Source organism: Notechis scutatus, chromosome 6, assembly GCF_049901735.1.
Source record: "Notechis scutatus isolate UNSWTSFEM ecotype Mainland chromosome 6, rNotScu1.2, whole genome shotgun sequence".
Lineage (NCBI taxonomy): Eukaryota > Metazoa > Chordata > Lepidosauria > Squamata > Elapidae > Notechis > Notechis scutatus.
The window spans coordinates 7,531,222-7,556,724 of record NC_142014.1 but is presented as its reverse complement, the minus strand read 5'-3'; the positions used below and the strand labels follow the sequence as shown (position 1 = coordinate 7,556,724).

At 35.8% G+C, this 25,503-nt stretch overlaps 1 protein-coding gene across 1 annotated transcript in view; it reads right to left on the bottom strand.

Moving 5' to 3' along the window:
- MDFIC (MyoD family inhibitor domain containing) overlaps positions 1-25,503 on the bottom strand; it is a 64,960-nt gene that overhangs the window by 19,689 nt on the left and 19,768 nt on the right. The window lies entirely within an intron of this gene.

Sequence of the window (25,503 nt, the reverse complement as noted above, 5' to 3'; positions counted from 1 at the left end):
TAAGACTGTAATCATATATAGCAGCCCATTAACAGCAACAGCTAAGGAAACCACAAAGTTACTATAATTATACTCTCTTGTCAGAAGACAAAGTCAAAAAATTGTCCATGGCCAACAAGAAGGCTTACTATATCTGCAGAAAATTCTCAAACACAACTTCCTGTTTGAATAGATAATATGACCTCACTCTTGTACATAATTCTTAAATATCATAATTCCAAATCATACCAGATAAGGATATATACAAAATGAAGTACAGGTAGTCCTTGCTTAATGACTGCTCACTTAGTTGACTGGCCAAAGTTATAACAAGCCCCAAGAGGCCTGGCTTTTCAAAGGTGGCTTTCCTCACATTGACATACCTTGGGCACTTGGCAACTGGCTTGTCTTTATGTTAATTGCAGTATTCTTAAGTATATGACATGATTTATCATTATTTTTGCTGGAAACCAGCTTTTCAAAAAACACCAACAAGAATGCATTGATTCATTTAATGACCAAAACATGTATTTTATGACTAGGGTATTTGCTTAATGACCACTACAAAAAATGTCATAAAATTTGTTGTCATGGTCGCCTTGCTATGCCAACCCTACCAAACATCAATGTTATTGATGTTATTAATAAGAGATTATACTACCCGAGACTTCTCAGAAAACAACAACTGAATGAAAAACTGCTGGTGACCTTCTACCGCTGCACCATAGAGAGTATTTTAACTTACTGCACCTCTGTATGGTTTGTCAATTGAACAGTGGCAGATAGGACAGTACTGCAGAGGGTTAAAGTCATTGCCCAGAAGATCATTGGTTGCCCTCTCCCCTCTTTGGAAGAGCTTTATAGGTCCCGTTGCCTTAAGAAAGTTCAAAACATTCTTAAAAATCCATCTCATCCTGGGCACCTTTTTTTTTTAACTATTACCATCTGGCAGACAGTACAGAATAATAAAATCAAGGACAAATAGGCTGAAAAACAGCTTCTATCACAGGGCAGTAGCTCTGTTGAATTCTACTGTATAGTGCAGTGTTGATGTGGTGTCGGTGGTTTTCAATTCAATGTGTGGAGTGTGAAGGATGTGTGTTTGTGCTTATTTTCATGGTCATAATGTGCACTGAAAATGGTGTTTGATTTCGTTGTACATGGTGCATTGACAATAAAGTAAACTAACTAAATACTGTAACTAACTAACTAACTAACAATGGGAGGCGGGAAGGAAGGCATTGGAATGCAAGTGGGTTATTGAGGAGGATAAAGGAATGCAAATGTGCCAACTTAAAAGCCTGAGAAAGATCCAGCTCCTCAAGGTCATCTGCTGGGAAAGTCTGAGGCAGAGAGGCCATTCCCAAAACAATGAGAGTGTAACTGATTGGGTAGAAAATGGACAGTGGGAGGACCAAGGGAAAGGGAAAAGTTTTCCTATGCTATTTGCACATGAAAATGTTAAAATTGGCTTTTCCACTTCTGTACTCACATGGAATGTTCAGTAAACCATATCTCTTGGTAACAGATATCCGAGGAGTCTCCTTTGCTGTCTCAACTAGTGGAATGGTTAACAGTTGGTCACATGGGTGGCTTGGCTTACAATCATCATGACTTGCAATGAAAATTCCAGGCTCCAATACAATCGTAACTCAAGAAATACTTGTGATTGATATTTCTCTCCATCATAAATGTCACTTCCAATTCAAAGTATCAGAGTGATACAACGTACAGAATGAGGGTGGAGGTTCATTCTCTGAACTTGTGGGTCGGTTTCCAAATGCTTCATTACCAAGCTAGGTAATATCTTCAGCGAAGTTTAGGGGATGTCAGTGATGGTGTTCTGCTTTTAAGGGCTTTGTGTAGATATTGGGTCTTATGATGGGCAGGTCACATCAGGTGAGGTGAGACCCTCACCTGACATGATACACACCTGACCCATTACAAGACCCATCACAAGAACCTCATCTGACATGACCTCACCTGATGTGACCTCCCCAACCCAAGACCCACTGTCCATACAAAGCCCTTATAAGCAGAGCACTGACACTGACATCCCCTAAACTCCTCTGAAAATGTTATCTGGCCTGGTAACAAAACATTCAGAAATCAATCCAGGAGCTCGCAGGACCAACCTCCACCTTCGTCCAATACCCAAGCTACAGACTTTTATCACTATCACAGACTTACAGAATGTCTTAGCTTCAATGTATATTAGAACAGATGGTTTTCATGTTTGGCCAAGAAATCCAGAGCAGTGTGTGGTGGAGGTTACTTGGAATGACACCTAAAAATCAGTTACTTGAGAATCTTCAACATCAACTCAAATCTACCTTCATAACACAGCATATTAACCATTAACATTACAAATTATTTACAATGGAAAGATTTACCGAGAGTTGCTGAAAGTTGCTGACTACTATTATAGGTTTCAGGATGCTAGAAAACAAGCTACAGCAACATTAAAAAAATAACATTATATAATAAATGTCCCTTAAAGTATAATAATGCGAGTTAAGGGAAAATATAAAGCTGAAATGCACTTAAAATTTCTATATATTATATATAAAATAGCTTATATATTAATACTGTTTTTGAAGCATAAATTTAATCATGAACAAAAGGAATCCTTAGGTATTGAAATCTACTTTCTATAGGAGACTCATACATTAAAACATTTATCCTAACTCTCATAAAGTAAAAAAAAATCAATCACCTTCAGTTCTAATGTATGCAGACAATTCAAAATCATTCACTCACTGAAAACAGAATTCTCATTTGTAAAAGCACCTTATCTAAAATATCTTTGTACAAAATAAAGAAAAATATTTGTCAAAACAGTCAGACATGACTGATGGTCTTCCCAGGAGCATGAAATGCCTCTAGGCAGACAAACAGTAGTTTTGAAAAAAAAAAAAAAAAACCAACCTTGGTTCCTTGTGTTAATTTAAGTCTCATGGCAAACTTGTATATGTATAAGTACATATATGTATATGTATGGGCAGGCAGGCTATTTAAAAAGGGGGATGTTTTTTTAATGGTCTTATTTGCAAGACTGAAAACTAATAATTTAATTCAAATTCTAAAGATATAACAGGAAAGCCTAACTCATTCACAAACTGATAAATTTCCATCAAGCATTTTCAATGAATAGAAGTATACTCGCAATTCACCAACAAAAGAAAATCTCCACAGATATTAAAATATGATCTCTTTTATACAGAAGATTTCATTTATAAGGGTAAGCAGAACTCAATCACAAACTCAAATTAGAACTCAACAATTATTTTCCTAGGGAAGAATAACTTGATATGGTTCAATTTTCGTCTTAAGTCAGTATTGATGTAAATATTTCCTGAATATGCAAACATCTTGTCATTTAGTAGTCTAACAGAGAGGTATATTTTCTAGAATTTATGGATATAAAATCATAGGCTTTCAATGTTTAGTGCTTCAGTGTTTGTTTATTTTATTTATTTTTAAACAGATTAACAGAGTTGGAAGAGACCTTGTAGGTCACCTAGTCCAACCATCCGCCCAAGCAGGAGACCCTACACCATTTCTGACAAATGGCAGTCCAATCTCTTCTTGAAAGCCTCCAGTGATGAAGCTCCCACAACTTCCAAAGGCACCATCTATCACCATTGGCCTTCAGAGACCACTTTTTATGTTGAAAAATACAATCCCCATGCAAGAATGACTGTTTCCTTCTTATTTAATCCATAGTCAAGCCCATAGCCCGAGTACGACTGAACACATGACATAATGACCTACATAGGTTTTTGTATACATTAACACACATGCTTAAGTTTCAGAGAAGCAGTGGTTCACATAACTATTGCATTCCTACAATAACTATAATCCAGTCTTTATTTAACAGTCTTTCAGGCTACCTAGATGAATTTTAGATGAATTTTATATTGAATATTTATTAGCTGATAGAGATAATACAGATTTTCTACTTGCAAAAAAATCTGCTTCTTACTATTTATATGTTTTATATTCTGCTCTGCAAGTAATAAAGATTTTCATTCATAGTTATAATTTACTTATCCATCATCTCTAACATATATATGGAGTGGATGAAAAAGTAAGTTAAACTGGTTCAAGTTACACATTTATTTTTCATCTTTGCACAATATATGATATGACATGCCTGCTCTGTACATCATGGGTGGATTAATCTTATGTTTTGACATCAGAGTACATAACAGATTTAACAGATTAATAGAGTTGGAAGGGACCTTGTAGGTCATCTAGTCCAACATCTCATCCAAGCAGGGGACCATACACCATTTCTGACAAATGGCAGTCCAAACTCTTCTTGAAAGCCTCCAGTGATGAAACTCCCACAACTTCCAAAGGCAAACTGTTCCATTGGTTGATTGTTCTCACTGTCAGAAAATTTCTCCTTCTAGGTTGAATCTCTCCTTGATCAACGTCCATCCATTATTCCTTGTCTGGCCTTCAGGTGCCTTGGAAAATAGCTTGACTCTTTCCTCTCTGTGGCAGCCCCTCAAATACTGGAACACTGCAATCATGCCTCCCCTGGTCCTTCTCTTCACTAGACTAGCCATGCCGAGTACTTGCAACCGTTCATTGTATGTTTTAACCTCCAGTCCCCTAATCATCTTGGTTGCTCTTCTCTGCACTTTTTCTAGAGTTATTTATTTATTTATTTATTTATTTATAAATTTATTTGCTGCCCATCTTGTTTCAAAGTGATTCTGGGCAGCTGTTGAAAATGCTCTAATCCTTAATTAATAAGTAAATGGCAAGAACCGTTTACTTATTAAAGCATAGGAAAAGTCTATAAACCTAAATGACAGAGTTATTAGGATTGACAGTGATGCATTAGATCTGTGATGGCGAACCTATGGCATGTGTGCCACAGGTGGCATGCAGAGGCATTTGTGCGGCCAGCCAAACTAACCTGCACTCTGCATGTGCGTGCCTCCCAGCTGATTTTCAGCCCGTTTGAGGCCATTTTCACCCTCCCAAGGCTCAAGGGAAGCCTCTGCAGCCTTGGGAGGCCGAAAAAGGGGCCTTCCGGAAATACCGAAATTGCCTGTTTTCAGCCTCCTGAGGAACTCTGGAGCTCAGTGGAGGCTGTTTGCGCCCTCCCAGAGGCTCGAAGGAAGCCCCTGCAGCCTCGGGATGCCAAAAAACAGGCCTTCCGGAAATACTGGAAGTGTCGAAACGGGCCCATTTTCAGCTTCCAGAGTCTCCAGAGTCTTCTAGAGTCTCCAGAGGCAGCGGTGTTGCATGCGCATGTGCAGGGGGAGGAACACATTGCATTGTGGGTGTCGGCACACCACAACAAAAAGGTTCACCATCACTGCTTTAGATTATTGCAAAATTGGAAGTGGTTGTTTGCAACTATTTATTTTTCAATATTTTATTATAATGCATGGCACACATGTTCACTAGTTTCATATTGCAATTAATGTGCAGTATGAAATCTCCAGGAAAAGCAAACCCTGTACAATTGTTTAATTGTTTAATTTCATGATTTCTATTAGGATAAAGAGATAAATTTTATTCCCAACTAGACTTATTTAGCTGAATGGTTTTGGAGTATTCCGAAATGATATACAAGTCAAATAAAAAATGAATAAGAGCCCCCAAATGTATTAATTATAGCAATTTAAATTTATTTTAACTTTATCGATTATTTTTCACTAGGGATACTTGACTCATGCTTAAAATGCACTAGAAACCAATTAGAATCTATATGACTGAATTCTAATATACAGAACCAAAAACATTTGAAAGTTTTTACGATTAAGCTACTATAATTCAAATTAAAACAGAAATCTTTTCCCTTATTTTTAAACGCTATATACAACTAGAAAAAGGAAAAAATAATGAAAAGCTTAATATGAGGAAACGACACAATGCTTTCTTAAAACACAGTGATACCAAGGGACTCTCACTCTCTTTAATGATCCACTATTCTCATTCAGCTGTCTTTCTTTTTTAAAAAATCTTTACATATATGACAGCTCTCAAAAGTAGACCATAGACCATCTGGCATTTTCAGAGGTGTAACTTGTGCAAATTCAGCCCTACTGGGAACACAATGCTATCTTCTGCCTGTGTTATAAAAGATACCGTAGAATGTAGAACTTATGAGTTGTTTTGAATTATTCATTTTTTGCCTGTATATTGAATTTTTTTTTACAAACTCTGCATTTTGTACTACATAATCACATGCGTTAAAGGTACAAAGAAACTTTTTGACACCTCTTTTCTATAGTAAGATGGCATTTTGTTTGATATGTGAACATGCAGTGTCTGTTATATCATTCCAAACAGACCATGTGCCACTACAAAAGACTCCATTTTCCACTATGCATGAGCAAATGTTATTTTTCCTATTCAATAACAAATGCAATATCTATCAGAATTCCAATATTAAATTTAGGAACATTTAGCACCTTAAATCTAGGAAGGCACTGGACAAACATTTTTTTAAAACCCAAAACAATGTAGAATGCTAAAATATTATATATCATATATTTAAAAAGAAAAGGTGCTTCCATTGTTAAATTGTTCTCATGATCTTAGAAAACTAGTAATTTTGTTCAATAGTTTACAGTGTTATTACTAGTAAAATTTTTATCAGAATTGGATTAATGATTAAATAGAATGATTCATTTCTGACAGAAAAACAGTAATTAATATTGCAAAGGTAATATATTGCTGTAGTATATGATCTATTAGCATGTTTCACTGAAGCAGTCTTATTGGCCTCCTCATAAGCACACCTTAATATGAGTGTTACTTATCCAACATTACACTGTAATTTACGTGTGTGGTTACTAGATAGGATAAAATGTTTCTGAGTATTTAGCATGTATTTATTACCAAGATTAAAACAAAAAACTGATAAGTCCCTATTTAGATTCTAAATTCATATCCAGATGTCAAAAACATCTGCCTGTTTACATTTTGTTGTATATGCTTATATATCCTCTTTCAATGCAAATTAAATATGAAACTTTCAAATAATTTTAAAGCTATGATGATAACAGCTACTAGCAATCTATCAATTATGTTCTTTATTTGAATGAATTATTTTGTGATAGATTGATCTTACACATATAATGCTTTTGAAGAAGCAAACTATCTATAATAAAAGAAATTAATAAAAAATGTAAAGATGGATCTGATCCTGATTACCACATCTATAGTTTTCTTAGTAGCTGTTAAAGAAAAATACAGGCATAAAATGTACTCTATATACAGTATATATTTTATAAAAAGAAAAATCATTACTGTATTTTCTAACAGAACTGTAATCAGCATCCTATTTACCAAGCATCCTTAAAAGATTATGTTATTAATAACAAAACAAAAAAACTATGCAAACTACATGACAAACCAACACTCAAGAAAAGTTAAAGTAAATGATGACTGTGTTAGTTGTCAGTCATTCTTATTAAGACCATTTATAAAATAATTGGAGCATCAAAATAGAATTCACAGTGTCATCTAACCTTTTCCCATCCTGATTCATATGGTGTGCTTAGCCAAAACTGTGGATCTATTTGTTCTTGGTATGGCACTATGTATATAGTCCATAATTTATGGCTCACCTGTAGTAATTGGTTCACACTTCTGTTGCCATCAAGTTACATTAGACCAAGAATATATAACATGACGTTTTGTAATACTAGTCGGACTTCAGGTATCATTGAATCATTACTCCCTGCTTCCATCTTAATTTACCACTGTAGCTGAAATCTCTGGTAATTGGTAGGGGTATACAAACCATTCAGAGGAATGCTTCATAAATGTGACAAGGTGGCTGAGTCTCTGGTAGCCTGGGAAAGCGTCTTTCTCAGGTTCATTCCCAGTTTTTTAAAATGTCCCTCCAAGTGGTTTGCCCAACTCTAAATTGTAGTTCAGGAATATGTGGAAGGTTACATATTTCACCTTGAGACTGTTGGTAGAAATATGTGGAATATATTGTGTTATTTTAACTACAGCAATATATCACATATTTTAATTGGCAACCTAGTTTAGAGGAGACTTGATTATGAGAGGTCCTGAGCTACAAACATTCTCCTTTATTAGACTTGATTATATTATCACCAGGCTGAGTCAAAACTGAAAATTTCTACTCAAATGCCAATAGCAGTTCACAAGACTAGAGTGAGGATTCAAATGGCTATAAAGTTATGACTTACAACCACCATTCTTCACTTTTTTTTATCAATGACTATGAAGTAAAATATCTCATTAAATTTCCAGGCCACACAAAAATTTATGGCATACTAAATCCTTCAGGAGACACTACTAACATTTAAATTGAACTTGACAGAAAACAAAAAACTGAGGTGAACTATTAAAATAAACGCAACAGAGAAAAACACAATGCTTGGCCATTTAAGGTGCAGAAAATCAAACTAAACCAAATACATCTCATTCAGCTTCAAATAACTGGTCACAATGAATGCAAGCTATAAATTCTAGTCAATGAATACTGAAGTTGCTTTACCAGATCCTAGTTGTCTCTAGTTTTAAGCCAGGGGTGGGATTCTACCGGTTCCCACCGGTTCTATAAAACCAGATGTTAAGATTCTGCCCAGTTCTGAGAACCGGCAAATTGTGTCCCTGGCTGGCCCCTTCCCTTCCCTTCCCGGCCACTCGCCTCTGATCCCATTTGAAAGATACTGAGTTAGTTTTGCTGACTACATCCTCCATGCTTCCTAAATAAGGTAGATCGAGTGAGAAATGGCTGGGGTGTGTGTGTGTGAAATTAAGCCTCCTTCCTATAAAATCCATTCAGAAAACAAAGGAGCAGATATGGTTTAATTCTGCTTCAACCCAGATTGCCGGAGAGAAAGTAGTTTAACATTATTTAATTGACTAATTCATTGGAAATTGCTGTGTTATGGCTTTTCGCGGGATGTAGTGCTTATGATGGGCTATAAACAGGTAATACTCAGCCTTAAAATTATGTTATGTAGGTAGAAAGGCAATTAGATTTGCTGGCCTTCCTAGGTATGATTTTTCACTAGTCAGTCTCTGCTGCTTTACACTACTAATATAATTAAACCAAATACCTATCTCTAAATTTAAGACAGCACTAACCCTAGAACATTTTAATGAACTAGGAACAGCCTAGAAGAGATTTGGCGGTGGGGGGGACGGACTTCACTCTTTAAAGCTGTGTCGTGATGAAGGGGCAGTTTATATTACATTTTATAGATTAATCCACCAGTAGAAAATAGGTAATATCCATCTGATGTCAATCTATGCATTTAGTGAGGAGGAGGAGGAGGAGGAGGAGGCAATATTAAATCAGAGCCTTGGTGACAAGGAGCAATCCAGTAGAAGTGCCTTGAGGTTCTGTCCAAGCAGAGACATGAGCGTGGTAAATATCAGAGGTGGCATTCAGCACCCCACCAAGCCACGCCCACCAAGCCACACCTACAGAACTGGTAGTAAAAAATTTTGAATCCCATCATTGGTTAAGTATGGAATCTTATTAAATCAATTCATACAGAGATACAATGCTCAGTATCTTTAAAGTTGGTAATTCTTTCATGTTACTGACTTGGGAGTAATCAAATGATCAGGTCTCATGCTGCCTGGGGAATTCTGGGAATTGAAGTCCACGTATCTCAAAGTTGCTAAGCATCAGAAGTACAACTTCTTGTGAGCATGGGTTATTTTCCTGCATTTTGGGAATAAGGAAATTATCCTATTGTGCCTGGTGCAGAGATCCAGCTGAAATCTAGTTAGATGCTAATTGGAAGGTTAAATTCGCAGATACAGATAGTCTTTGATTTATTTACAGATCTACATCTACAGATAGTCTTCTTTTATTTATTTAATTTATTTATTTTGATTTGTCAATCGCTTACAAGATAATAGGTACAAGTATATACATAGTTATGAATACATGAAATGGATACATATAAGAAAAATAAAAGAAACAATAGGACAGGGACGATAGGCACATTGGTGCGCTTATGCACGCCCCCTACAGACCTCTTAGGAAAGGGATGAGGTCAATAGTAGATAGTCTAAGGTTACCTGATATAATAAGTTTTTTTTACAACAATACTGAAAAAATGACATGATTGTTTTTCACACTTACAACTCTTTCAACATTCCCTATGATCATGCAATCAAAATTCCTATGTTTGGCAACTGTGTCATATTTATGATGGTTGCAGTATCCCAAGGTCATGTGCAACCTTTTGGGACCTTCTGACAATGGGGAAGCCAGATTCACCTAACAAACTGTGTTACTAATTTAATAACTGCAATCATTTACTTAATAACTGTGGCTAGAAAAGTCATAAAATGGGCAAAATTCACTTAACAACAGTCTCACTAAGCAACAGAAATTTTGGGCTCAATTATGGTCGTAATTTGAAGACTATCTGTATTTATTTTTTATCATATATTCTCCCATACATTCAGTAATCATCCATGTGTCACTGATGTTAACAGAAGGATCATGAATACTTCAGCATTAGAGTCTAATGCTTTTTAAGTACAATGCTCCTTATGAAGCAGAGATCTTATGCTATAAGACTGAAGGCAACAAGCCTGTGACAGGAGGAATGAAAAAATGAATGATAAGTTCAGACACGGAAAAAAGAAAAATCCCCCCTCTTCCCTCTTTCAGATAGGAGGACAAATTCTTTTCACAAAAAACTCTCAGAAATCTAATAAAGAGCAAAGAGAAGATTAAAGATAGTAGTACAAAATAGTAAGAAAATAATAAAGTTTTCTAATGATGCAGAAGGTCAATCAACTCAAAGGTCAATTTCTTGAAAACTCTGCCAGAAAAAAAAAAAAGAACTTTAAAATTATTTGTTGGCAGTCACATCCAAGGGAGGGAGAGCCCTGACTTACTATTGAAAATGTGTGTGTGTAATTCTTATAAAGTTTTCAACTACTCACCTGAATATTGGAGTTAAATATGATTTTCATACACTGTAGGCAAGTATGTAATATAATTTCCTGCAGCTGAGGGCAGAAGATCCCAGCTGAGTGGGATTAGGACATCTATTATTCTTGTACCTACTTGGCAGTTACATACATACCTAACTATAAAATTAGAATCCAAATTAAAATTTCCCAAAATGATGGTTCTCTGGCAACTGCTTTGAAAGTCCATGCTCTGAACTGCTCTGGAAGTCCATGTCTTTGGGTAACAATTTTCAATGCTTTTTCCTAATGTTCAATCAGAATTTGCTTCTTGTAACTTAAATCAACGCTTTCACCTTATTTCATGTATTTGAAAAATGCTATCTTATATACTCCCATAGTTGTGGTTCTTTAGGAATTGCATTATAAATCCATTCCTTAAGGCGAGAAAGTTTCCCATCCCAGGTTTGTGCTACAGTCCAGGAAAGAGTAGTTTCCTAAAGAATAACCAAGAGATGAACTTGCACAAGTTCCAAGGAAGTCCAAATCTTTTACAAAATACGTATGTCCTCACATTAAGACATTTTACACAACAAAGTAACATAATGATGACATCAATGAAATATGCATTCAATATTCATAACTAGAAAATATTAACTTTGGATTTGTTTGTTAAGAGAAGGTCTTTCAAATTCACTACATAGTGGGAAAGATATGAGAATTCAGCAAGTCTCACATGTAATATTCGTGACATGGCAATTTTAGCTATAGTACTATGCAATTCTTATCTGCCTTTCATATCAATATTCTACAGTAAAGCATGAAGAAGCCCATGCAATGTATTGATTAATGTGCTAGATGGACACTGAGAAACGCAGATTTTGTCTTTCTTCAGCTTTAGAAATTCATTGGGTAACCAAGCCACTCACTCATACAACCCACCTTGCGGTTCTATTTAGTAGGGGAAATGAAAAAAGGAAAGGAGTCAAATCAAAAAGTGTGTGAGAATTCCAATAAATAAATGAATAAATAAATAACAGGCCATGGATTTCTGAAAAGTTATGCCATTACACTTATTTTATAACAGTGCTATAAAATGTAGCCACTTTAGTTTCCAACCCCCTAATAGTTGCAGGATTCTTTCTACTAGAATATAAGATTATGTCAAATCACTAATAGGGAGCGTTACAAGGAAAGTGAATGGGACAAACTTTTTCATATTTATCTTGAACATTTGTAATAGAACATTCACAGAAGAGATGGTAAAGACTGCTGTAATGGGAGGAAATTATCCATGCATTTTTTTCTAAGTTAAATTTTTGTTCCTCCTTTCAGTTCAGACAAGATATAAATCTCTATTCTTCTCACATAGTTTCAATATAGCTAAGGGCAGGGGTACTCAAAAGTCCTTATCTTATGGAATTAATTGAATGGGAATCAATATATTTAGACTATTTTCTTTGATCTTCAATATTTTTGAAGAACTAAGGCATTCTGTCATATGTATGCAACCATTTAAAGATTATGTTTCTTCAGTTAAAAGTTGAACACTGCTTTTTCCAGAAATATCAAGATAAAATAAACAAAACTTGAACTTTTTTGTGCAAGGCTGTAGAACCCAAGTAATATTCTGTATAGTTATAATCCCATATTATGCATATATCCAAGTCTCCAGATTCTACTGTATAGTTATAATCCCGTATTATGCATATATCCAAGTCTCCAGATTCTACTTTAGCTTCTACCCCTGGTTTCATGTCCAAGTGAACAGTAGGGGGAATAAAATTAGATACTGAACTGAACAGAGGCAAATCCAATATTGCATTCAGCTTGCTCTCCAAGGTGACCTCAACTATTTTCTCTCATATCACAGTTCAAAATAACATTTTTTCTTTGTCCAGGATTTCTGATGGTCCAACTTTCCTAATTACACAGCCAGTGCATATTTTATCTGCCACTGTAGTATCTGTACACTGTGGTACAGTGTCTATATTTTTCACATTTTTTCCAAGAAACAAATATTACTTTATTTCAGGAGTATAACCACCACACCTGTGGATTTTTGAGCCAAAGAACTACTCTCTTAGTTAATCCATATTCTGTACTAAATTGTTGCTTCCTAATCAGCATTCAAATTCTTCAAGATGGAGACAACTTTTAAGGACTATCCATTATTTGTAGAGGGCTACACGAACAAATTTTTTAGTTTTTAAATAATTGATAAAGCAAAAATATTTCTTGCCTTTTCTGTTAGTAATTATGTACATGCGTGTAATTTTCCACACATGATCTTATATTTTGAAACTGGACTGGTTTTTTCTCTTCTTTTATCTATTCTTTTTCTCCTTTTTGATTTTATAATATTCTATGCTAGAGACTCCCTTTTAGTTATTTTTTTTTAAATATCTTTTTCTTTTTTTTAATTAATTCTTATTATATTTTGTTTGGAAAAGGAGGGGGAAAGTGAAAGCAAAAGAAACTTTGTAACACTGCCAACTAGAGGCTTGGGAAATATTCTATTTCTCTTTTGACCAGACAAAGCTGAGAAAGAACTGAGATTTCTTTTCAAGGACATTGCTATTTGATAAGATAGAGGGAAGAGCATGGGAATACACTTATTCCAAAAGAGGAGGCCGATCCATTACAAATGAAGAAGTGTAGACCTATTTCCTTACTAAACACAGATTATAAAATTTTTGCTTCAATATTGGCAGAAAGACTTAAAAAATACTTAAACAATTTTATCCATCAAAATGGATTTCTGCCAAAGAGACAAATTAAAGACAATATGAGAGTAATCTTGGACACTTTGGAATACTACGAGGCACATCCTGAAAAACAAATGGCTTTGATATTTTTAGATGCACAGAAGGCATTTGATAATGTGAATTGGCGATTCATGTTATTACTGCTGGAACAGATGGGCTTTGCTAAAAAAATTATTCAAGCAATAGAAGCTATATATCATAAGCAAATGGCAAAGGTAATGATAGAGGGAGAACTGACAGACTCTATCGATATAAGAAAAGGAACAAGACAAGGGTGCCCACTATCATCTCTGTTGTTTGTGTTAACCTTGGAAGTGCTAAATTGAAATATTAGAGATGAAAAGAATATAAAAGGGATGAAAATTAAAAAAGAAGAATTTAAATTGCAAGCATTTGCAGATGATCTGGTTTTCATTTTAGAAGACTCACTTTAGAAACAGCATCAAAATTGATAGAAAAGATAGAGACATATGGAAAAGATAGAGACATATGGTTTGAAAATAAATAAAGATAAGACAAAGATCCTGACAAAGAATATGTTATCAAGACAAAAGGAAGAACTGGCAGATCTATTGAAAATCCAGGTCACGAATAAGATCAAGTACCTGGGGATATATTTGACAGCAAGATACAGTACACTAAAAGAGAATTATATCAAACTAAAGCAGCAGATAGCGCTAGATTTGGCGAAATGGGAAAATTTACAGCTGTCATTAATAGGGAGAATATCAACAATCAAGATGAATATATTACCCAGAATTTTATGTTTGTTCCAACAATTCCAATTAGGCTTGGAAAAGATTACTTTGAAGATATAAATAAAATTGTGTTGAAATATATTTGCAAGGTAAGAAAGCGAGAATAAAGTTAAAACTTTTGCAAGATTCTAGAATAAGAGGAGGATTTGGTTTGCCTAATTGGGAGTTGTATTACCAAGCTACAAATTTGATGTGGGTTAAGGAATGGATAACATTAAGAAATACTACATTGTTGACATTAGAAGGACATGATCTGTTGTTGGGATGGCATGCTTTTTATGGTATAAAGGAACTAAACACAGGGGTAACTAAAACACAGGGGTATTTTAGAAAAGTGATCCCCAACCTTTTTGGCCGCAGCCCGGTACCGGCATCAGCTGGGCGCCGCGCCGGTACCGGCATCAGCTGGGCGCCGCCATCTTTTTGATGAAAAAGTGCTTCGGTGACTCACGGAAGCACGTTTTCATCAAAATGATAAGCGGCGACGCTGATGAGCTTTTCCGGTAGAAATGGCTTTCTACCCGAAAAGCTCACCGAAGCGCTGGCGCCGCCATCTTTTTGATGAAACGTGCTTCCGGTGAGCTTTCTACCCGGAAAGCTCACCGGAAGCGCTGGCGCCGCCATCTTTTTGAAAACGTGCTTCCGGTGAGCTTTCTACCCGAAAAGCTCACGGAGCGCGCGCCGCCATCTTTTTGATGAAACGTGCTTCCGGTGAGCTTTCTACCCGGAAAAGCTCACCGGAAGCACTTTTTCATGAAAAAGATGGCGGCGCCCAGCAAGCCGCGCCCGGTAGGAGTTGTTCCGCGGACCGGTGCCCGCGGACCGGTGGTTGGGGACCCCTGTTTTAGAAAACATTATATACAGGAGTCTCTGTGGTTAAACTGGGAGAAGATTAAAAGACAATGTTATTTGAAAATTCCAGTCTGGCTATCGACTATTGAAGCATTTTCTTATCCTATAATATACAAAAAGGAACAAACAGTTAGATATGGTGAAATATTGAATGAAAAGGGTGAACTTAAATCTATGCAAAAACTAGAGAATAAGGTATAAAGATGAATTGGTTTTCATATGCGCAAATACATGCAAGGTATGATAAAGATTCTAAAACAGAAGGTTTCTATGATAAACTGACTGACTTAAATAAGATTTTGACAGGTACTGATGAAAAGGTGATTAAAAAAATGTATGGATATTTATTAGAAATTAAACTAGAAGAAGAACAAGTTAAGGAAACTATGATTGCTTGGGGGAAGAATTTTGGATATGGGATTGATCTAGAGAAATGGCAAAAACTGTGGTCTCAAAATTATAAAATGACAATGTCAACAGCATATAAAGAAAATTTGTATAAGATGTTTTACAGGTGGCATTTTCCCCGACAAGAATAGCAAGAATGTTTAAGAATAAATCCAAAAAATGTTGGAAATGTCATCAGACACTTGGCTCATATTACCATATGTGGTGGACATGTGCAGATGCTAAAAAACATTGGACTAAAATCCACATGTGGTTGGAAAAAATGACAAAAAAGCATATAGATTTGAAAACAGAGATATTTTTATTGGGAATTTTACCTGAAATATATAGTAAAGACTTGAAATACCTGCTTGTAAATGTATTAACAGCGGCTAGGATTGTATTTGCTAAAAACTGGAAAAATGAGAAAACACCATCACAGGAGGAAATCATTAAGAAAATATTGGAATGTGCTGAAATGAGTAGATTGACATTTGAAATTAGAGAACAAGATGATAAACTATTTTATAAAATTTGGGATCTATTCTATCAATGGTTAGACAATAAAATATAGTAATGAAATATGTAGATTCTTAGAAAATAATAAATATATAAAGATGTATTCTTTTCTTATTATATCTACAAAATGATTTTAGGATAGATTTGGGATGATAATATGAACCGTCATAAAACAAATTAAGTAAAATATAATTATTTCGTAAAACATGAATAAAAGTATAGTCAAATGATTAATAATGATATTAATGTATTTAATATTTGATTGAAAATATGAGAGTATATACAATATAATTGTAATTGAAGACTACGAAATGGAAGCACAAACCAATTTGTAAACCAACCAGAACGCTGTATGTATATACGAGGGCTATCCACAAAATAGATTACGTTTTCGTCTGTAGCAAGAAGGGGCGGAGCTAGCGTGGCCATCTTTGGTCTGTGCGTCCACCGCTCAGTCTGCATCTAGTCGTGCTAGTGGGAGGTTCGTATCGTTGCCCGTTACTTCACAGCAAACGTTTGAAATGTGTGCTGCAATTGAAAATCCCGCGAGTTGTGAGGTGCAATCAGTGATAAGGTTTTTGTTTGCAAAAAAACATAAACCGATTGAAATTTTTCGGCAACTCTGTGAAGTGTACGGGGACAACATCATCACTGAAGGTGGAGTGCGGCAATGGTGCATTAAGTTTAAAAATGGCTGTAACTGGAGACGAGACTTGGGTCAAACATGTGAACAGCGAGACCAAATTGCAGTCTATGGAGTGGGGGCACACAAATTCCCCCAAAAAACCAAGAAAATGTTTGCAAACATTCGCTGCAAGGAAGATTATGGCGACTGTTTTTTGGGATAGGCAAAGTGTGCTTCTTATCGATTTTCTGGAACACGGTGCAACAATAAACTCTGTGAGGTATTGTGAAACGTTGCAAAAACTAAGAAAAGCAATTCAGAACAAGCGTAGAGGAAAGTTAAGCTCAAAAATTTTGTTTTTGCATGACAATGCCGACCACACACAGCAAATCGCACTCGAGAAGTCCTGAATGCTTTCAAGTGGGAGATTTTTCCTCGTCCGCCCTACAGCCCCGATCTTGCATCAAGCGACTACCACTTGTTTCCGAGGATGAAGACCTGGCTTGGAACACAGCGCTTTGACGACGACGTGGAACTGCGGGCGGGCATGACTGACTGGCTCAAATCTCAGGCGGCTGAATTTTATGACAATGGAATTACAAAGCTTGTTCACCGCTATGATAAGCGCCTCAATTTGTTCAGTGAATATGTTGAAAAGTAGTATTTAAGTGTCACTTTCAAGTGTATATAATAAAAAAAAAAATCCTACACTTTGTTTTTTTTCTATCGCAAAACGTAATCTATTTTGTGGATAGCCCTCGTATATGGAAGATGGCTTGATGTTTTATGTTTTGTTTGTTTATGTTTGTTTTAAAAACCAATAAAAAAGAAATATTACCACACATTTTTTTTATTTAAATATTTTTTGTTGATCTTTTCCTTATTCTAGAGCTATGGTAGCTAATGTTTTCCTAACCAGGATGTGGTAGGGGTATATCCTGTGGTCCACAGTTTTTACAAAACATCTACTTTTATATTTCAAATGCTAAATACGGATAATTGAATATATCATTACCACAGAAAATTGAAGGCTACTACATTGTCAGCTCACTCATTATTTAAAGTACAGTGTGGGCAGTTTCTTCTTATATATTATCCAACTAACAACACCACATATCCATTGGAATTCCAATTAATGTGAAAAAGGTTAAGATCTTGACATCAAGCTATTTCTACTGCTACAATACAATGATTTTAACATATACAGTAGGTGGAAACAATATTGGATAGAAAACTGCCCCCATAATGTTGATAGAGTAGACTTATAAGATAGTAAAACATGTTCATCATAAGCCTTGCATCTTGGAAAAATCACCTGCCCTGTGTGATATGGACAACACTGAACCAAATTCGCATTGGCTATGATAGATGTGCAGATGCTCTCTCTATGTTTGCTGGGTCTTATTTCAAGCCAGTATTGCAAATTTTAGTTAAGTAAAACATTAAAAACAAGATAAAAACATCAAATCTTATCCAAGAAACAAAAGTTATTTTGTATTTATGTAATACATTCCCTGTAATAAAATTTAATCTACTTTATAATCACTACTTTTGGTGGGTCCCTTTGGAATCCTTGCATCTTCTCAGATTTAAGATCAGCTTGTATAGGGAAGCCCTTATTGAAACAATGACTGATATAAAAGTACATCACTGAAATATGCTAATTGTGCTTTCTCATTCATGTATTGATTTCCAAATTAAAGTCACTTTAAAAATATCACATTGTCTATGAATCAAAATCCCATGCATGATTAAAATCACTACCTGCTAACTACCATTTTGTCTGATTGGAAAAACTTTAGCACAAATTAGCTTTTAGTGAGGCCTCTGTCAACTGTCCCAATAAGAATCTCTAATTGTAAGAGCTGATTTGCAATAGAGATCTCACAAAAGCAAACTAGCATATTTGTAATCATTGTATGATAAAAGATGATCATGTGAAGCAACCTTAAATGATTACCTCTCAGAAGACAATTCACTAATTCTTACAAATGGGGACTCTGCAAAAATAGCCACTTCAACTTCTCAAGTACCACAGAGAATTTGAATTTTTAAAATGTCATGCCTTATCTTAAAAGGCATTCATTTTAGGCATATTCAGATAGTTTAAATTTCTCCTCTTACTGAAGAGTAGACTTATAAGATAGTAAAACATGTTCATCATAAGCTTTTCTTCTTCCCATATGGATGAAAACATGCCTTTTCAGAAAGAAAAAGGTATATGTTTAATGAAGAAGAGGATAAATTTGAAGCTGAAGTGATGGATGGCAGTGACCTTTCTATCTGTAAAACATCAGCATATAATAGGCTATTTAATCTTGAGAACTGGATTATTATTAATCAATTATTCATGACAGTTTGAATATATGGGAGATGCTTCTTGTTTTGTTAAATATCACAAAGCAGAAGTCCTGTTTGAGCAACAGAAAGATTAAATCTGAGTAAATGTACAAGATACTACAATCTTCAATGTCTACTGCTATTTCAACTAAGAGTATTTACCTGAAAGGAAGACTTAGATTACTTCCCAAATTAATTATTGTTATAACGTGAATGTAATCATAAGGTACTGAAGCAGGGTAATGAAAGCAGATGAGGGAAGAGATTCGTATGTAATATTCCTTTTTGGGAAGGAAACTGTTTTAAACTGTTTTCTTTACAACAAACATAATATCTTTTATACCTTTCTTAAAGTTACAAAACAAACAGAATTGTAGAATACAGTCCTATATTTGCAATATTTTTTTTATTACAACAAGGATAATATGAGCAGAGAATATATAATTTGCTTTAGCAGTAAACCTAACATTTTGGAAGTAAATATGTGTTTTGGTATGAACACTGAAACACATTGTTTCAAGTTTACTTACTAACAAAATATTATTTAGGAAATTCTAATTTCATACTTAAAATGGTCAAGTTCATCTTCACTTTATCACTGCAATTAAGTAAATATAAATGGATGACAACCATTACAAAAGTGTTGTTTAATTATCTGCTATAAATATTGTCAGCTCTTAGGGACTACATAGTTGAGATATTTTTCATGAACACAAGTTAGTATTTTTCAAGTGTATGCTTATAATTGCATTCAGATTTTGTTCTACAATTTTAATTTTCTAAATGGAACAGTATTTTAAATGAAAGAGCAACAAATTCCTGATTGTAGCTAAGTATTATAATAGTACTGTATTAATAAAAATTAAACTTTATGGAATTTACATGAATATAAATGTTTCTCACTAATGTCCCCTGTATCTTCAAGTCAAATAAACATCTCATCTATCAGAAAATGCTTCTCTTGCATCAAGAGACACAAAGAAACAAACACTCTGCATCAGTATCTTAATTCCAGAGTTGTGTGACAGTGAGATAGGCAACATATATATTTAATAAACAAATAGATAAAATTGTTGAAAAGCCATTCATACAGATCCTGAGCAAATCAAAAGGTATGAAAGGCCATTAGAATCAAAAGTAAGACTATATACTATATCTCAATCAAAGAATACTAAATGAAGAATTTTCAGAAAGCAAGGAGGTAACTCAGAAAGCAATTTATAACAACAGCAGCCTAGACAGATCTTGCAAATCCTCCACTTAGAGACGAACAACCTACTCTCTAATAAACAATTTGGTTTAAGAAAAAAACTATCCTGTAATCTGCAACTCTTACACTGCAAAAACATATGGACTACACAACTCGATCAGGGCAAAGCAATAGACACAATCTACATAGACTTCTGTAAAGCCTTTGATTCAGTGGTACACGGCAAACTACTCCTCAAATTAAAATCTTATGGTATCTCTGGACACCTTCATAACTGGATAGAAGCATTCCTGTCAAACAGACAACAAATGGTCAAAATTGGGAGCGTCCTATCAAATTCTGTACCTGTCAACAGTGGTGTCCCTCAGGGCAGTGTTCTAGGGCCTACTCTCTTCATACTCTACATAAATGACCTCTGTGATCATATCAAGAGCAACTGCGTTCTCTTCGCTGACGATGTAAAGCTATTCAACACCACAGACTATACTGCTACCCTTCAAAAAGACCTTGACTATGTATCAGAATGGTCAAACAAATGGCAACTTCAAATCTCAACAAATAAATGCTGTCTTATATATTGGCAAAAAAAATCAGAAAATAAAATACAAGCTGAATAATCAAGACCTTGTTGATGATCCAAACTCTGTCAAGGACCTTGGAGTACTCATCTCTAATGATCTAAGTCCTAGAGCCCACTGTAACTACATAACCAAAAAGGCATTAAGAGTTGTTAACCTAATCCTACGTAGCTTTTTCTCTGGTAATATCACACTACTAACTAGAGCATACAAAACCTTTACTAGACCAATACTTGAATACAGCTCATCAGTCTGGAACCCGCATTACGTATCTGATATTAACACAGTTGAGAAAATCCAGAAATATTTCACAAGAGTTCTCCACTTCTCTGCTTGTTGCAGAATACCTTATGCCACCAGACTCGAAATTCTAGACCTAGAGAACCTAGAACTATGCTGCCTTCGGTCTGATCTAAGTATAGTATATAAAATTATACATTGCAATGTCCTACCTGTCAATGAATACTTCAGCTTCAACCACAACAATACAAGAGCACATAATAGATACAAACTCAAGGTAAACCGCACCAAACTTGCTTGCAGGAAATACGACTTCAGCAACAGAGTGGTCAATGTCTGGAATACTCTACCTGACTCTGTGGTTTCTTCCCCAAACCCCAAAACTTTAACCTTAGACTGTCTATTACTGACCTCACCCCTTTCCTAAGAGGTCGTGTAGGGGGTGTGCATAAGTGCACCAATGTGCCTACCGTCCCTGTCCTATTGTTTCTTTTTATTTTTCTTATATGTATCCATTTTATGGATTCATAACTATGTTTATACTTATACCTGTTACCTTATAATCACTTGACAAAATAAATAAATAAAATAAATTCTTCAGGTACTGAGGAAATGACAGCATTTTACCTCCAACAACCCCTCCCCCCAAAGCATTCCAATTTTAATAAAGTTACATCCTTAAAAACTATGATAATAACATTCATGGATATTTGCCAGTAAGATTGGTCCTTAATTTATTATCTTACTGTATAATATAAAAATAAAAAAGAAACATCTGGAAATAATTACAGCATAAAATTTAAAAGATCTTATAACAAAAAAGCAATAGTTACAACTACGTAGATGGATAAACAATCCATTCAGGAGAAAGGAATATTCAGTCATGACTGTATCAATAAACAAAAGCAAGATTAAAAGATCTGTTCTATTCCTACCCATGCTTTGTTAACGGATCAAAAATCTAAAGTACTGACATTTTTCTTTAATGCTGTTTTCACCACTTCTTGCATATACTGTTTTTGGCAACAAACTGAAACTAGTTTGCTATTATCTTCTCCAAGGATGGTTTTGTTTTGTTTTTGGACTTTCTGGTATAGCTACAGAAAGCTATACTCCTGAGATTTTCTCATAATTTTCAATTCACGTATTAATCAAGACCATCTTTGCTTGACTTTTTCAAGAGTACTACTTACTTGATAGTATCGACTTGCATTCAAGCTGGATTCATACGTGAAATAATACAATACATGAAATAATGTGATAAACATTTACATTATTCTATAAACCTAACATGAATTATAATACATATCATTTAATATATTCTGTGAATTTTGATTTGTCTCAGCATTTCACAAGAACAAAAGCTCTATCTTGATGAAATACTTCTGCACTTGTTACTCACAATAAAAATATTGTTTTGTAAATTAATGAATCCCTAATCAGAACTGAATCCAGATGAAAGACCCTTCTCTTATATAAGAGGTGTCATATTAGCCAGATTCTTGGAACAAATAAGTTCTTCTCATGTTCTGTTTACGCACATGATCTACTGTAAAGCCTACATATCAAAACACTTTCTTGTGTGCTTCATTTTAATTTGGCATACCTGAAGGAAAAGAATACTCACGTGCGAATGCTATTTGTTGATTTTAGTTCAGCATTCAACACAATTATTCCTCAGCATTTGGTAAACGAACTATGTATATTAGACCAGTGGTCCCCAACCTTTTTTGTGCCAGGGACCAGTTTCACTCAGAAACACTTTTTCAAGGAACGGGGGTCGAGTTTGGTGGTTTGCTTGCAGGCGTTTCATTATCTGACTAGGTAACATCTGATGTTGTTACCTAGTCGGGTAATAAAACGTCTGCCAGCAAACCACCAAGTTCAGGGAACGCCAATGCCTCCTCATTGCAACCCTGAGCGACAGATAGTCCCTGCAGGACGGCTGAGAAGCCTCGCCTCTCGGCCCTGCCTCCCTCAGCCCCATCCCTCAGGTGTCTGCCTCGTTCCTCTCTCAGTCGCTCTCTCACTCCTCCACCAGCCCAGGAAGAAACTGCTTCAAAGAAGCTGGCAGGGTGGCTTTTCCTGACAGCGCAGCTTCCCAAAGTGCCCGTTCACCCCCGCCCGCCCCGCCTCGCCGCCCGCAGTTCAATCCAGTGCTCCGTTCTGCCTGCCTGCCTGCCTTGGTTTCTGGTAGTTTGGGAGCAGCTTCGGCTGAGAAAAAGAGGCGAATAGTTATTATTCTCAGCCGAAGCTGCTCCGAAACTACCAGAAACGAAGGCAGGCAGGCAGGCAGAACGGAGCACTGGATTGAACCTGGATTGATTGGCGGCGGGTGGGGTGAAACGGGCGCTTCGAGGAGCTGCGCCGAGAGGAAAAGCCACCCCCACTCTTTGAAGCAGTTTCTTCCTGGGCTGGTGGAGGAGTGAGAGAGCGACTGAGAGAGGAATGAGGCGGGAGGAAGCCGGCCACTGAGCCAGAGAGCAGGACAGGCTTGGTTGCTTCCTCCCTCCCCTTCTCTCATTTGTGTCCTTGATCCCGATCCCAGCAGCATTCACCGAAGGCGAAGAAAGCCGCCATATTTTTTTTTCCTTTGCGGCCTGGTACAGAGTGCTCCACGGACCGGGACCGGTCCGCGGCCCGGTGGTTGGGGACCCCTGTATTAGACTTTAATACTTCTTTTTGTAACTGGATACTTGATTGAGTACGCATTCCCCATAGGTCTGTGTCTAGAGTCCATTATTTACCAAAGACAAATTCCTTGTATGTCCAATCACATTTGGCCAATAAAGAATTCTATTCTTCTATTCTATTCTATTCTGTTCTGTTCTGTTCTGTTCTGTTCTGTTCTGTTCTATTCTATTCTATTCTATTCTATTCTATTACTGTTCACCTTGATGATCCATGACTGCTGTGCTAAATCTGTTATGAATCATATTGTAATGGTGGGTCTTATCTGGGATGATAATGAAGATTCTTATAGGGAGGAGGTGAAGGCTTTGGCGGACTGGTGGAATAAAAAATAACCCGGTTTTGAATGTTAACAAAACAAAGGAAATCCTTGCTTATTTTAGAAAGAACTGACGTAGTCATACACCACTTTGTATCAAGGCTGCAGTTGTGGAGGTGGTCAATAGTATTAAGTATCTGGGGATGCAGATAATTAACAGTCTGACTTGGTCTCTTCATACTTTATCTTCAGTGAAGCATGCAAACCAATGTTTGCATTTTCTGCATCGGATGAGGAAAGCCCATCTTTCTCCTTCTGTCCTGGCTACTTTTTACAGAGACACAGTTGAGAGCCGTTTAACAAACTGCACCACTGTTTGGTTTGATGACAGCAGTGCATCAGACAGAAGGTCCATACAGAGAGTGGTAAGGACAGCTGAGAAGAGTATAGGAAGCTCGCTTCCCGTTATTCAGGATATTGCTTATAAGGGCTATGTGTTTAGAGCTCAGAGTATTGTTAGAAACCCCATACACCCACTTCATGGTCTGTTTCTGTTGCTCCCCTCTGGGAGGAGTTTCAAAGTATCTATAGCAGGACTACCAGATTCTGTAACAGCTTTGTTCCTTAGGCCACCCGTTTTGTAAACTCACATGTGTGTGTGTGTGTATGTATGTGTATATATATATATATATATATATATATATATATATATATATATATATATATATATATATATTTTCTGAGGTTCTCGCGGGTATTTGTATGTGGATCTTTGGTTATCGGGTTTCTCCACGTAAGATTGGAAGTATCTGAGCAACGCGATGAAGTCTCATTCATCATCTTCAGGCTTCTGTCTTCAGCTCTGTGCTTCTCAGAGTGAATGAGAAGCACAGAGCTGAAGACAGAAGCCTGAAGATGATGAATGAGACTTCATCAAAGCTGCCTAGATACTTCCAATCTTACGCTGAGAAAACCCGAATAACAAAGATCCATATATATATATATATATATATATATATATATATATATATATATATATATATATATATAATGTTTGAACTAGACTGTGATGTTTCTCTGTGTCATATATGTGTGTGTATGCATAATGGTTATCTTTTGAGAGCTGAATGCAACAAAATTTCCTTTTAATGTCTGCTGATTGATATACATTTAAAGTGACAATAAAGTTTTTATTCTATTGTGTTCTATTCTATCTACTGTAGAACCTACATATCAAAACATTGTTACCGTAGATGTTACAATCCTTTAATGAAATTCCAAAGTAATTATTCAAAATTATTCAATTGCCACAATAGTATTGCTGCAATTGGGTTTGTTCAGCTTCTTATTTGAAACTTAAATGATAACATGATATATCTTTCTTGAAATATATTCTAGTTA